This window comes from Odocoileus virginianus, chromosome 20 (genome assembly GCF_023699985.2).
Source record: "Odocoileus virginianus isolate 20LAN1187 ecotype Illinois chromosome 20, Ovbor_1.2, whole genome shotgun sequence".
Classification (NCBI taxonomy): domain Eukaryota; kingdom Metazoa; phylum Chordata; class Mammalia; order Artiodactyla; family Cervidae; genus Odocoileus; species Odocoileus virginianus.
This window is the reverse complement of record NC_069693.1, coordinates 24,368,719-24,382,799: the sequence shown is the minus strand read 5'-3', so window position 1 is coordinate 24,382,799 and position 14,081 is coordinate 24,368,719. Positions and strand designations below refer to the sequence as shown.

The window sequence follows — 14,081 nt, the reverse complement described above, 5'->3', positions numbered from 1 at the left end:
AGGACATTTAGGTTATTTCCATGTCTTGGCTATTGCGAATGGCGCTGCTATGAACAGAGGAGTGCATGTATCTTTGAATGGTGGTTTTGTCTGGGTATTTTCCTACAATGAGATTGCTAGATTCTATGGTAATTCTATTTTTTCCCTGAGGAAACTCCATACTGTTTTTCATAGTGGCTACACCAACTTAACATTCCCACCAACAGTATAGAAGACTCTACAAGGTCTCCTTTTGGTTTGTATTTGAACATTTCTGTTTTGTTTGAACTTGTTTTAATGCACCTTTAAAAATAATATTATTGGGGAATTATTTAAGATTTACAGAAAACATGCAAAAATAGTGCTGAGATTCTTTATCCTCCTTATCTGCTTTCCCCTACTGTAAACATCTTATATAATCATGGAATATTTGTCAAAACCAAGAAACCAATATTGGTAAATTACTACTATTAATCTTCAGGCTTTATTTGGACTTCACTGGTTCTCCTCTAGCGTCCCTTTCCTTTTCCAGCATCTCTCAGACCCACATTGCATTTAACTGTGTCACTTTTGAATTTATGTATCTATCTGTTCCCCTATATTTGGGAATGTATATATATATTTCCATACATTCTCTTGTGTATATATAATATATATATATTTCACCCAAATATAGGTGAAAGAAGAGATCAAGAGGATCAAGAATGCCTCTGTCATAAACAGCTGTGCAACTGAGTCAGATGCTTCCCTTCTCTGGGCCTTAGTTTTCTCATGAAGAGATCAAGAGGATCAAGAATGCCTCTGTCATAAACAGCTGTGCAACTGTGAGTCAGATGCTTCCCTTCTCTGGGCCTTAGTTTTCTCATGTATAGTATCAATGGGTAGGGCAAAAGATCGCTAAGCTCCCTCTCTTAAGTCCAAGGTACCACTCTTTTTCAGGGGAGGAAAAAATTAGGAAGTTTAAGTGAGATGCAAAGGTGCTTTGAAAACACAATTGTCAACATGTTAAAATAGATGCCTCAGCTCCAAGAAGTCCCTTTTGGCCTCATTAAGAAAACGAACAAAGATCTGATCACGTCTTCCGACCAGGGACTCCTGACTCCTGTAGTCACTGGGGATGGAGGTATTTGGTAATCTAACAGGTCTTTTCCATTTCTCTCCACTCGGTTGTACTTTTGTTGTCAAGGCTCTAATGGAGGGAGCGTTGTTCACATTCTGAGGGAGAGAGAGATTCTGTTCAAATTCTTAGAGAAATATAAAACATGGTAAATCCTGAATTCTCTTTTTGCTTTATTATTTATGACCTCCAGACCTCTTGTGAGGAGGACAGTGCCTATAGCCGGGCTCCATTCTTTTTTTTTTTTTTTTTTTACCAGCTGGTTTAGTCTTTTTTTTTTTTTTTAAGTGGTTTTTTTTTTTTTTTTGATGTGGACAATTTTTCAAGTCTGTATTGAATTTATTACAATATTGCTTGTGTGTTACATTTTGGTTTTCTGGCCACGAAACCTATGGGATCTTAGCTCCCCAACCAGGGATCAAACCTGCACCCCATGTATTGGAACGTGAAGTCCTAACCACTGGACTACTAGGGAAGTCCCCTAGCTGATTTAGTCTTAGGTTCATGGCAGTCTGCCCAAGATAAGCCAGTGCAGCAAGCTTTAGATAATAGAAGTCACATCTGATGTCCTCACCACAGATCACTGGCATGAACTTATTTATTCAGAATTGTGCCCATGGCAGACAGGTGCTGTCCGTGTTTGGTGAAAAGACCAGGCCATATAGTCACATGATCAGGGAAGCTTTCCTCATCTACTCTTAAAAATGAGGTCAGGCCCCTGGTAAGTACATTCAAAGCATTTGTTTTATGAATTTTTATATAAGTGTATTTCCCACAGTTTTCTGCAACTTAGCTCTTGGATTCAGTCTGGTTTTGACATCTGTCTACTTAGATCTAGTGCCCTCCTTTTATCTGCTGCATAATGCTTCATGGTATGACCATTTTATGTTTTATCAGCCATTCTCCTACTGATGAATATTTTAATTGTTTCTAGCTTTTTATTTTCGTTTTGTCACAAACAATACTGCAATCAACATCTCCTTGGTTGCTCTCGAGAGTGGAATTGCTGGGGTATAGAAAATGCTAATGCTGCTGCTTGGTCACTTCAGTCATGGCCGACTCTGTGCTACGCTATGGACTGCAGCCCGCCAGTCTCCTCTGTCCATAGGGTTCTCTAGGCAAGAATACTGAAGTGGGTTGCTTTGCTCTCCTCCCTGGGATCTTCCCGACCCAGGGGTTGAACCCAGATCTCCTGCATTGCAGGCAGATTCTTTACCGCTGAGCCACCAGGGAAGCCTGATACGGAAAATACCTAAGTTTAATTTCACTAGTTCCTGCCAAAATTATGCCCTAATTTCTTCATCTGCAAAATGAGAGGGTTTCAGTGATTTCTAAGGTTTCTTTCCGCCAGCTCGTAAAACACAATCATCCTGAGACAATAGAGGGGAGAGGCTGACTTTAAATTCTTGGCAGTGCTCTCATAATATACTGTGCTCAGTCAGATGCAGTGGAAACAGATAATATCCAGGGTCATGTGCTCCCCGTTGTTCCCTCTCTAGGTCCCTGGGAAGTGAAAGCTCCATAAAACACCAGATCAGATTTTCTTTTAATCCTCTAAGTAATGAAGTGGATAAAAGTTTCTGACAGTGGAAAACTCCAATTATTCAATTACATTAAAATAAATCTGTCAGTAGACTTGGAAACGCAAGCTCTGCTTGCTCAGATCGTTACAAAAGTAAAAAGGTTTCCATGCCATGAAGTTTTCCTAACTTCCGCCACGTGATTGTGATTTAGGGTCATTTTACCCGCTTACACCTCTTGTTACCCAACTGTTAATATCAGTGCAGTGAATGATAAAACAGTTTGTAAGGGGAACCCTATCTAATTCCAATAAATACCTCACTTCTATTTATCTTGAATGTGTCCATTGTCTCCGGGCAGTAACCACAATTCAGGATATCAGAATACCCACATGTGCAGGCAAATATATATTATATTCCTTAGAAATTAAAGATTCAATAGACATTGACATCATGTCCATGACTCATGTCCTCATGACTCCAAACTCGTCGAGAGGGCTTTCACCTACTGATCTGAGTTAGGAATAGTATTAACACAGTATGGGCTTTTCCTGTATAATTGTAGCTACTCAGTCCTTGGGATTATATTAATAAGAATGTATATAAAAATGCATAAGATGATAGCTTGGTGTTGATTTTATACTGAAATTATCTCTAGATATTAGGATCATGTCTGCTAGAAACAAAACTTTAGAACAAGACAAAAATGATGTGGTAATTTTCCTCCCAGTATAGATGTGCTTATTACAAAAGTTTGGAAATTATGATAGAAAAGCAGAAGGAAGAATGAAAAGATGATCACTATTACTATTTTGGTGTAGTTCCTTCCCATTTTTCTTTAGAAATTCTTTTATATTTTGAGATGTTTAAAAAATATGGAAAAATGCAGAGTAACAAAATAAAAGCCAGACCTATGTTCTCACCACTGACTCAGGAAAAAAAATTAACATTTTTTAATGTTTGCTACCAATCTTTGTTTTGTTTGTTTAAAGAAAAAAGAAACACTGAAGATAAAGCTAAAGGCTGATGTAACCACCATTTCATATCATGAGGTTGGGATTTTTCCCTTCCAGTTTATTTTTGAATATGTGTGTGTATACATATGGAAATATATACATAAATTTTATATGAACAATATGTGGTATTCTTTTGAGTAGTTTTTTTTTAATGTATTCCTAGTTATAGGTTATAAAAATTGTCTGGTGACACAGTGTTGTTTTGAGGTATCAGTACTGGTACTATAACCATTGTTCTGCATCTTAACATCCACCTTGAGGCGTGGGAATCCTGAGCAGGATAGGAGACTAAAACCTTAGTTCCCTCATCTGCAAAATGGACACAATAATTGTACCTGCCTCAGAGTGGGTGACTGATGAGAGTTAACAATAATAGGAATATAAAAAACTCACCCTGTGCCTGACACATGTGCTCCCTGCCGTTTTTCCGCAGCACTGAGAGCCCTCCAGCTATTGAATGAGGTTCCATTCCAACTACTGTGTGACCTTCAGCCACATACCTGACCCCTTTGAACCTCACTTTTCTCATGTAACACAGACCATAATAATATGTATCTCTAGGTTGTTGTGACAAGGACATGAGATAATAATGTGCCTTGCGTGGGACCTCCAATGTTGCAAACACTGAGGAACTGACAGCTGTTGTTATTATTATTATCTCTTGATCCTTTAAAATGAAAATGTTTTAAAGTTGGAATATGATTGATTTACAATGTTGCATTAGTTTCAGAAGTACAGCATAGTGAATCAGTTATACATATGCAGATATCCACTCTTTTTTGGATTCTTTTCCCATATAAGCATTATGGAGTATTTGAGTAGAGTTTCCTATGCTATATAGTAGTTTCTGACTTACTAGTGAGAAAACTACCTGTTTTATACATTGTAGTGTGTACATTAATTCCAACCTTCCAGTTTATCCCTCTTTCCTTCTTGCTCCGTGGTAACCATAAGCTTGTTTTCTATAGCCGTAACTGTTTCTCTTTTGCATGTAAGTTCATTTGTACCTTTTTTAAAGATTCTACATATAAGCAATATCATACAATATTTGTCTTTATCTGAGTTTAGTTCATTCAGTATGACAATCTCCAGGTCCATCCACGTTGCTGCAAATGGCATTACTTCATTCTGTCATTATTATTGCTATCTCCTTATCCTTTAAAACAAAAGCTTGATCCTGCTTAATCGATCTTAATGGCTGAAAATAAATCCATGGAAAAAATGTTCTGTGGTCAGCTGAGTTTGGGAAACCCTGTCTATTCTAACTAGCCCTTGATTCACAGTGCACAGTAAGATATCAAAAGTGAAGAAGTTAAAAAAAAAAGTCCAAAGTAAAAAGAATTTTAACCCAACATTTCCCACATATTTGATCACAAAACTCTCTTGTTCCATTTACATCTATAAACATCCCCCAAAAGTAATGTCCTGTGGGGAACACACTTTGAGTATTAGTTTAAGATATGACTCCCTCATATTACATAGAAGCATCTGATCTGGGGACCTTCTTTTTGTGTCCACTCAAGAAAACTTAATTCACTCAAGGAAGTTTAGTTGACTACGCCAAAAAATCTGTGATAAAAGAATACTGGCATAAATTAGAATATGTGTTGACAACCATGTACTAATTCTCAGATTCTCAGAAAGTTCTGAGAGCCTTACAGATTATTGATCCTGTAACAAAGAGCTTTCTTTAGTTATTTTAGAGGCAGTTGTCCATTCAGATATTGGACAGAGTTTTGTGACCTAGGAGCAAATCACTAACGGATGGAGACCCACCTTACCCAAGACTTGGCTTTCAAGTCTGAGGTCATTCAGATGTTCTTGAGACACCATAAACCAAGGCAAAGACCAGCTGTGGATAGGGAGGAGGAGATATCTGCAACACACATAACCAACAAGTTTGTATCCAGAATATACGGAAGACTCTAATAAAAGGCATGCCACCCGAATGAAAAAAAAGTGACAAAGGAAATAAACAGAAGAGGACATTTATTAGTCAGTAAATATCTGGAAAGATACTCAAACTCATTAATAATAAGAAAATACAAATTCGAACAATGAGATAAATATATGTAGTAAAAGTACGTAACCAAGCACGGGATGACACACTCCAACTTTAGAACAGTGGTTACTGTAAGGGTAGAAAAAGGTAAAAAAGGGTGAGAAAGACTGCTACATTTTATATATAATGTCTTCTTTCTTTCTAAATATTATGAAGAAATATAGGGAAAAGTTGAATTTATTAAATCTGGGTGATGGATATAGGGCATCTATTTCCTGCACATTTGAAATATTTCCTATTTTAAAATAAACAAAAGGAAAGACTTCACTTTGATTACATGAATGTCAAACTTTGTAAGACATCACTTCATAAAAATATTTTCTTCAATTTCAAGTATCATTTTTCATGTCTTTCATTTATTGATTGTGCACTTTGAGCAAGACCTGTCTGGAATAGTTTATACACTGTAAACCCCAGAGATGTTGGTTATTGTGGTTTAATTATCCTCCTAGGGTCTAAAGTCTAGGCATTTAGGCTTGGCTTAATAGCTGTTGCCTTTTTCCTTTTTTTAAAAAAAAACTAGGCATGGATTTAGATGTACTTGACAATAATATTTAGGTGTATCAGTTAGGTCTCAACAAGCTTGCAAGTGACAGAAAAATCACTTCAAACAGGCTTAAGATGGACTTTTGTTTGGCTGCATAAGTGAAGAACTCTGGGTTGCAGGAGAGCTGGTCAGGCTTCAAGCTTCAGCCTGGATCCAGGCTCTTAAATGATGACATCTATTCTCACTTTCTCATTTTTTCAATATTACAAATTATATTATAGTAAGCATGTTATTGCTTACTACATGAGTGAAAGTTTATCAGATCTAGAGGGGGAATTGCTAAGTCAAGAGTATAGAGATGTCCTACTTTCCAAACATTGTTGCCAAATTTCTGCACAGTTAGGAATTTGTTCATTTATTTATTTTTTGTTTTGTCAGTTTATATTTCCACTAAGATCCACAGTGTATGAAAGTTCTCATTTACTTTTTGTCTGATTATATTTTGAATTTTAAGGTCCCTAAATGTTTCTACTCTTTAGCCAGGTATATAAGATCAACATCATAAATCATGTTGATTGTATGTAGGCTTGATATGATGTGATGAAAGTGGCATTTTAATTCTGTGATCTTCCTTTAAGAAATTCATTGCTTCAATATAACCACACGGATGATATCAGACGAATTCGAATAAAGGAGTATCCAACACTGTATCTGTGCAGCATTCCTCAAAACTGTCAAGGTCATCAAAAACAAGGAAAGTCTGAGAAAATGTCACAGCCAAGAGAATTCTAAGGAGACATGAGGACCACATGTAAAGGTCCTGGATAAGAGATCCTGGAATACAAAAAGGGTGTTAGGTAAGCTAAGGAAATCTGGGACTTTAATGAATAATGATGTGTCATTAATTGTAACAAATGTAGCACATATATCAACGTACAGTGAACCTGGTCATGAGGAACATGGAAACTGTTTTCTCAGATTTTCTGGAAATCTAAAGCCATTTCAGAATGTACTGTCTATTAATTTTTTGTACTCCTAAAGGTATTTAATTGTTATTTTAATTTTCATTCCTCTAGTTACTGGTAAGGTTGAGCATCTTCTCATATATTTATTGACTATCCAGGATTCTCTTTGATGAATTTCTTGTTTACAACCTTTGGCTATTTTTTTAAATGTGCTATTCCATGGACAGAGAACCCTGGTGAGCTACAGTTGGTGGGGTTGCAAAGAGTTGGACACGACTGAGCGTGTGACACTGAGTAACACACACACATTTGTTTTCTTTAAATGATTTGTTGGAATTTATATGTATTCAGTGTATTAATCTTTTATTGGGTCATCTATTAATTTTTTGTTGTGTTGAGTTGTAAATATCTTCAGTTGGTAAACATCCTTTGATACTTTCTATAGTATATTATGGTCTGGGCAGATATTTAAAATGTTAATAGCATCAGATGCTTTTGTTTATTTTTGTACTTTTGAGTCTTGTGTAGAAAATCTTTCCCTATTTTGATGTCACAAAGATATTACTTGTTCTCTTCTAAATTTTTGCAAGTTACTTTTTTACCTTAAAGCTTTTAAATTCCCTTGGAATTTCTTTTTATCTAGTGTAAGGTAGGAAACAAGTTTATTTTGTTTTTTGTGTAAGTAGCTAATTGTTCCAGCATAATTTATTGAGTTTTTAATCTTTTACCACTGATTTATAATGTGATTTCTATTTTATGCCAAGTTTCCATATGTATTTCAGCTGTTTCTGGGCCTTTGTCCCTTTAATCTGTTTGTCTATCCTTAAACTAGTCTCAAATTGTTTTTTTAAAATATGGCTTTATGATAAAATTTTTTTATCTGTTAAGTCAAGTTCCCTCCTCCATATTTTTTCCCTTCAAAATTATCTTGGCTATTTTGGGCATTATGTTCTTTCATGTGAAATTTAAGATCAGTTTATCAAGAGCCATAAAATGTCCTTTTGGAATTTTGACTATTATGATGAATTTGTAGACTGACATTATAAACTAATGAATTTACAGGCTAATTTTGAGCCCTTCTATTCACTAACGAAGTATAGTCTCTGTTTGCCTAAGTAATTTTTTATATCCTTCAATAATATTTTGTAAATTTCTCCTTAAAGGTCTTGTCCATCTTTTGTTTTTTCATGGATATCTCATAGTTTTCGTTGCTCTTATTGTATTTTTTTGTCATTACCAAAGTTTTTGATTCTTGGATGTTGTTTTTACTAGCAAGTTGCTGAACTGTTTGAATGTTTTTCTTGGACTTCCTACATAGACAACCATTTCAACTGCAAATAGCAAAGATTTTTCTGTATTATTTTTGAATCTTTATTCTTATTTATTTTTTTCTTATTGCATTGGTTAGGACTTCTAGAACAATGTTGAACAGTAGCACAGAGAGGAAAGCCTGTCTTATTTCTTATTTTAATGAAATGTTTGTAATTTTTCAGCACTAACCATGGGGTTTGCTGTAAATTTGCTGTAGATTTTTGGTATATAGTTATCTCTCATTGTGTGTTTTATTCTTCCTACAGTGATAGGACCCCAGATTTTTAGCTGATCAAATAGCTACACAAAATGCATACTATATTACTCAGTCTCCCTTGCAGTTAGAAGATATGGTCCTCTCTAAGCTTCGGCCAAGAATGTATGATCGAGGTGGTTCCATATTCTTATAGGGAAGGGGGAATATCCTCTCCTTTCCTTTTCCTCCTCCTTTCTGTTGACAGCTTTACCTCTTCCTCTTTCTTAAAGTATGCGAGCTTTTAAAATTAAGTAACTAAATTTTTGGCTGTGAGGCATGCAAGATCTTAGCTCCCCAACAAGGGGTCAAACCTACACCCTCCGCAGTAGAAACTCGGAGTCTTAGACACTGGGCCACCAGGGAATTCCCAGGTTTACCTTCTTGACAGCTGATCTTTTGATGATCATGGAGCTGTCATGCTAGCCAGAATTGCCCATATTCACATGAGTAAGAAATAAATTCTTGTTTTACCCACTGATTTTGTTTTGTCATTTGCAGGTAAACTTATCTTAATTAAACATTTATTGGATAAAAGAAATTCCTTTTTATTCCTAGTTTGCTTGGAGTTTTTATTGTTATTGTTTGTTGCTTTTTTCTTTTTTGCATCATGACTGAGTAATAAATATTACACATTGTTTTTTCCTACATTGATTGAGATGACCATAAGTTTGTCTCCTTTAAAATATTCTTTCCAATCTCACCTATAACATTTATTTATCTTGTGACTTGTTTCAAACCAGGGTAGGAAAACTGATTTTATTATTCTAGAACATTGATTAGAAATATGTTTTCTGCCTAATTATAAATATTTTGTAAGTTGGATAAGAATAAACTAATTAAGGGACATAGAACTCTAAGAACTGTTAACTTGAGATACATTTCTTTAAATCAACTTGCCCATGTGATTATAAACTTTAAGAAATAGAAAAGAAAAGGTAAGACAAAGAGGAAAGACTTTATACATTTAAAATTTTATTTGAAATTATGTAATATGATCAAGGGGAATTTTAAAAAGAAAAATCTGTAAAGCTGCCATCTAGGTGCAAATATTCTTATTGTTGCTTACTATCTTCCAGCCCTTGTCCATATACTCTTGTTTTTTTGCACTTATGATTATAGTATAGAGACACTTTTACTGAACAATAACAATAAAAGTTCACAGAATAAATGTTCCTTCCCACTGGAGTCACAGAATAAAAGAACTTTTAGAACTGAAGGGAATTTTTTTACCTCATCATTTAAAGGCTGATTTAAGTATTTGTTTCTATATTTATTTGATGACAGTTTTGATATAGAGTACTCTCAAATCATTAAATTCTTATATTTAATTGTATTTATGCTATCATGTGACAAACTCAGTTTTTTAAGTGACAAACTCAGTTCTAAGAATGTCTGAATTTTTCAACACTTCATTAATTGTAATAACCATTACCAGTAACATTTGTGTTACAGTATTATACTTCACAAAGCAGTTTCTCACAACTTAGCTCATTTTCTCCCCTAAAATAACTCTGAGAATTGCAAAGGTACTATTATAAGCCCATTTTGCAGAAGAAAAGATTGAGGCTTCAGAGTGATTAAGAGATTTATATATTTACTAAGTGGCAGAGTAGAGACTCAAAACAAACTATTCTGCTTTTCCATCTGCACTAATAGTTTTTGAGCTCCACCAAATCAGATAATGTCAGCCATTTTTCAGTTTAGAGTAGAACAATAATTAATTAATGGGCCAAACTTTCTGTTATAAATTTTTCTCTTATGTGTTTTTCTTAAATGGATACCTCTTGCTTGTCTATACAAGATGCTGGAGTAGATGGTTTCTGATGTAGCATGAAGTTATGTGTCTTGTGATTTTAAGTTTCCCCATCAGCATTTCTGCAGTGTTTTGCAGAGAGCTCAGATTTCCAGGTGTTGAGCCACAGGAAAATATTTTAAAATCATTGCATTATGTTATGCTGAGTAAGCCCTGGAACCTGCAAGCCAAACGCATTTTAGGTCCCCAAATAATGGTGAAAAACTACTATGGACTTGCTTCATTCTCTCATTTCATACATTTTTTTCCTTACTGCTCATCAAAGTAAAGCTTATGGAGGGATATATATCCAAGGAAAATAGTTAAGATAAGGCTATAAACACAGATTAGCTACAAGGATGTTCATCTCAGTTCATCCTTATTGTTGCCTACTATCTTTCAGCCTTTGTCCATATACTCTTGTTTTTTGCACTTAAGATTATAGTATAGAGACACTTTTACTGAACAATAACAATAAAATTCATAGAATAAGTGTTCCATATTTACAAAGGTTTTCAAAAAAAGGAAGTAAACTAAATGACTGAGGTAGATGATTGGTTAATTAAGATAGATTCTACAGTTAAGTACTTCTCTGCCATCACACATTATTAACAATATTTATTGATGTGTACTGATGTCCACAGTTATGTCAAGAAGGGAGGATAATAATATACATGGTGCAGCCAATTCTTGTATATATAATGCAAACATACAGAAAAAATTTGATCTTCTCTAGGTTGTGGTTTAGTTTTTGACTGTTAATTATTATCTTCTTATTTATGTTTTCTGCTATTTTTTTTTTACAATGAACACATACTATTTTTGCAGTATAAAACCTCCACATAACTTTTTTTAAATGAAAAAGAAAACACCTACTCAGGCCTTTATAAGGCATTAGTGAACATGTAATTTACTGCTACATTCTCTCAATTTTAAGAGTAAAGGGGGAGGAGATGGCTATGTACAGAATTTAGTTTAGAGATAAGGATTACTTCAAGGTAAGACCTTCAAATCTGTTAAAATGGTAGAGTCTAGGGAATTTCCTGGTGCTGTAGTGATTACGACTCTCTGCTTTTACTGCATGGGCCGAGATTTGATCCCTGGTCAGGGAACAAAGATCCTGTAAGTTGCAAGGGTCGTGGGAGGAGGCGAAGGTAAAGAAACAGGTGAAACACTTAAGTGAAGGGAGGTGATCAGATTGCTGACTCCTGGGGCTGACCTGAATGTACAGTGCCAGAGACATCTAAAGGTAGAAAACCAAAGACTTTCTAAAGCTGGCTTCTCAGGATACAAATTGCCTTGGTAATGACTCTGAGATATAGTCAGTTAACAAGCATGCATTGACGACAGGAGTTCTGAGGAGAGAAAAGAAATAGAAATTCAGATTTCAATTATTCATTTATCCAGCCGTTGCTCAGCTATTATCGATTGCTCTCTACACATCCTGCATTGTGCTAAGTGTGGGGCTCTGTTCTTTATAAGTTTACAATTTAGTTGGAGAGATAAGAGATGAGGCTCTAAGTCATTTGAGAAGTACATACTGGAAACTAGGAGGAAAAACTAGAGAACTTAGTCCAATTAAAGGAGACATCAAAATAGTGGAGATGAGTGGGAACAGGCTTCCTAAAGACTGAAATTAAAAAGTTGAAGGAAGTTTCACAAAAGAGAAAGTAAACGCAAAGGGTTTCTGACTAATAATCTGATAGCTCACATGGACCTATGGGTTTTTTCATTTATGAGATGTACTGCTACTTCTCCAAAATTTGAGATTTTAAAAATGTGCTCCCTTTCCACAAAATATTTACTTCTTTTTCATTAAGAAAAGCTTAGGGGGATCCCCTGGTGGTCCAATGGTTAGAACTCTGCACGTTCACTGCCAAGCCTGTGGGTTCCATATCTGGTTGATGGGAACTAAGATTGCACACGCTTCGAGGCACAGCCAGAAAAGAAAAAGGAAAGAAGTAGGCAAAATGAAATAGAAGATTAGAATTACAGAATTTCAGAGAAGGAGGTTACCTTTGTTATTATAAAGTCTGTGGAAGGTGCTGTGGTCATTTGTAATTGTCTACCCAACATCTGTTCTCCCCCTCTTCCTTGCCAGCTGACCCGCAGTTGAATTCAGAGCATCAGTGTAGCCATCTAGTGTACCTACACAGTTCCCAGGTTTCTTTGAGCTGAGATGATCATGTGACACCATCCTGGCCAATGATATGTAAGTAGAAGCCACTGTGTGGGTGTTCCAGGGATCAGAGTTGCTCTTTTTACCCTTCATCTTTCCATTTGCCTTTCACCTAGAATGCAGACAGGATGCCTAGAGGTGACAGTCATCTTGCAAACATATGAATGATGGCCCATATCTTAAACTCTGGCAGAGGGGAAAGCCTATGTGCATTGCAGGACTTCAAGACGTCCTGGATTGCGTAATCCAAACTCATTGCATGGGAAAAATAAAGTCTGTAAGCCACTGGGTATGTTGTTGTTCAGTCACTGAGTCATGTCTGAATCTTTGCAACCCCATGGACTGCAGCACACCAGGCTTCCCTGTTCTTCACTGTCTCTTGGAGTTAGCTCAAACTCATGTCCATTGAGTTGGTAATGCCATCCAATCATCTCATCCTCTGTTGCCCTCTTCTCCTGACTTCAATCTTTCCCAGCATCAGGGATTCTCCCAACGAGTCAGCTTTTCATATCAGGTGACCAAAGTATTGGAGCTTCAGCTTCAGCATCAGTCCTTCCAATGAATATGCATGGTATTTCCATTAGGATTGATTGGTTTGATCTCCTTGCTGTCCAAAGGACTCTCAAGAGTCTTCTCCAGCACCACAATTCAAAAGCATCAGTTCTTTGGTGCTCAGCCTTCTTTATGGTACAACTCTCACATCCATACATGACTACTGGAAAAACCATAGCTTTGACTATATGGACAGTTGTTGGCAAAGTCAGGTCTTTGCTAAATCTGCTGTCTAGGTTTATCATAGCTTTTCTTCCAAGAAGCAAGCATCTTTTAATTTCATGGCTGCAGTCACTGTCTGCAGTGATTTTGGAGCCCAAGAAAAAATCTGTCACTGTTTCTACTTTTCCCCATCTATTTGCCATGAAGTGATGGGACCAGCTGCCATAATCTTTGTTTAATGAATGCTGAGTTTTAAGCCAGCTTTTTCACCCTCCTCTTTCACCCTCCTCAAGAGGCTCTTAGAATGGTATCATCTGCATATCTGAGGTTGTTGATATTTTCCTGGCAATCTTGATTCCAGCTTGTGATTCATCCAGCCTGGCATTTTGCATGATGTACTCTACATAGAAGTTAAATAAGCAGGGTAACAGTATACAGCCCTGATGTACCATTTTCCTAGTTTTGAACCAGTCCATTGTTCCATGTCGAGTTCTGCCTTTAGCTTCTTGACCTGCATACAGTTTCTCAGGAGAAAGGTAAGGTGGTTTGGAGAACCAAATTCTCTTGAAGAATTTTCCAAACACAGTCAAAGGCTTTTGTGTAGTCAATGAACCAGAAGTAGATGTTTTTCTGGAATGGCCTTGATTTCTCTATGATCCAATGAATGTTGGCAATTTGACCTC

At 36.0% G+C, this 14,081-nt stretch overlaps 1 long non-coding RNA gene across 1 annotated transcript in view; it reads left to right on the top strand.

The window, feature by feature from the left end:
• LOC139030047 (uncharacterized) overlaps window positions 1-12,958 on the top strand; it is a 45,965-nt gene extending 33,007 nt beyond the window's left edge. Inside the window, exons 2-3 of the long non-coding RNA XR_011482362.1 lie at window positions 6,820-7,038; window positions 12,607-12,958. This is a non-coding gene — a long non-coding RNA (uncharacterized lncRNA). The remainder of the gene's footprint in view (window positions 1-6,819; window positions 7,039-12,606) is intronic.
• Window positions 12,959-14,081: the final 1,123 nt, after the last annotated feature.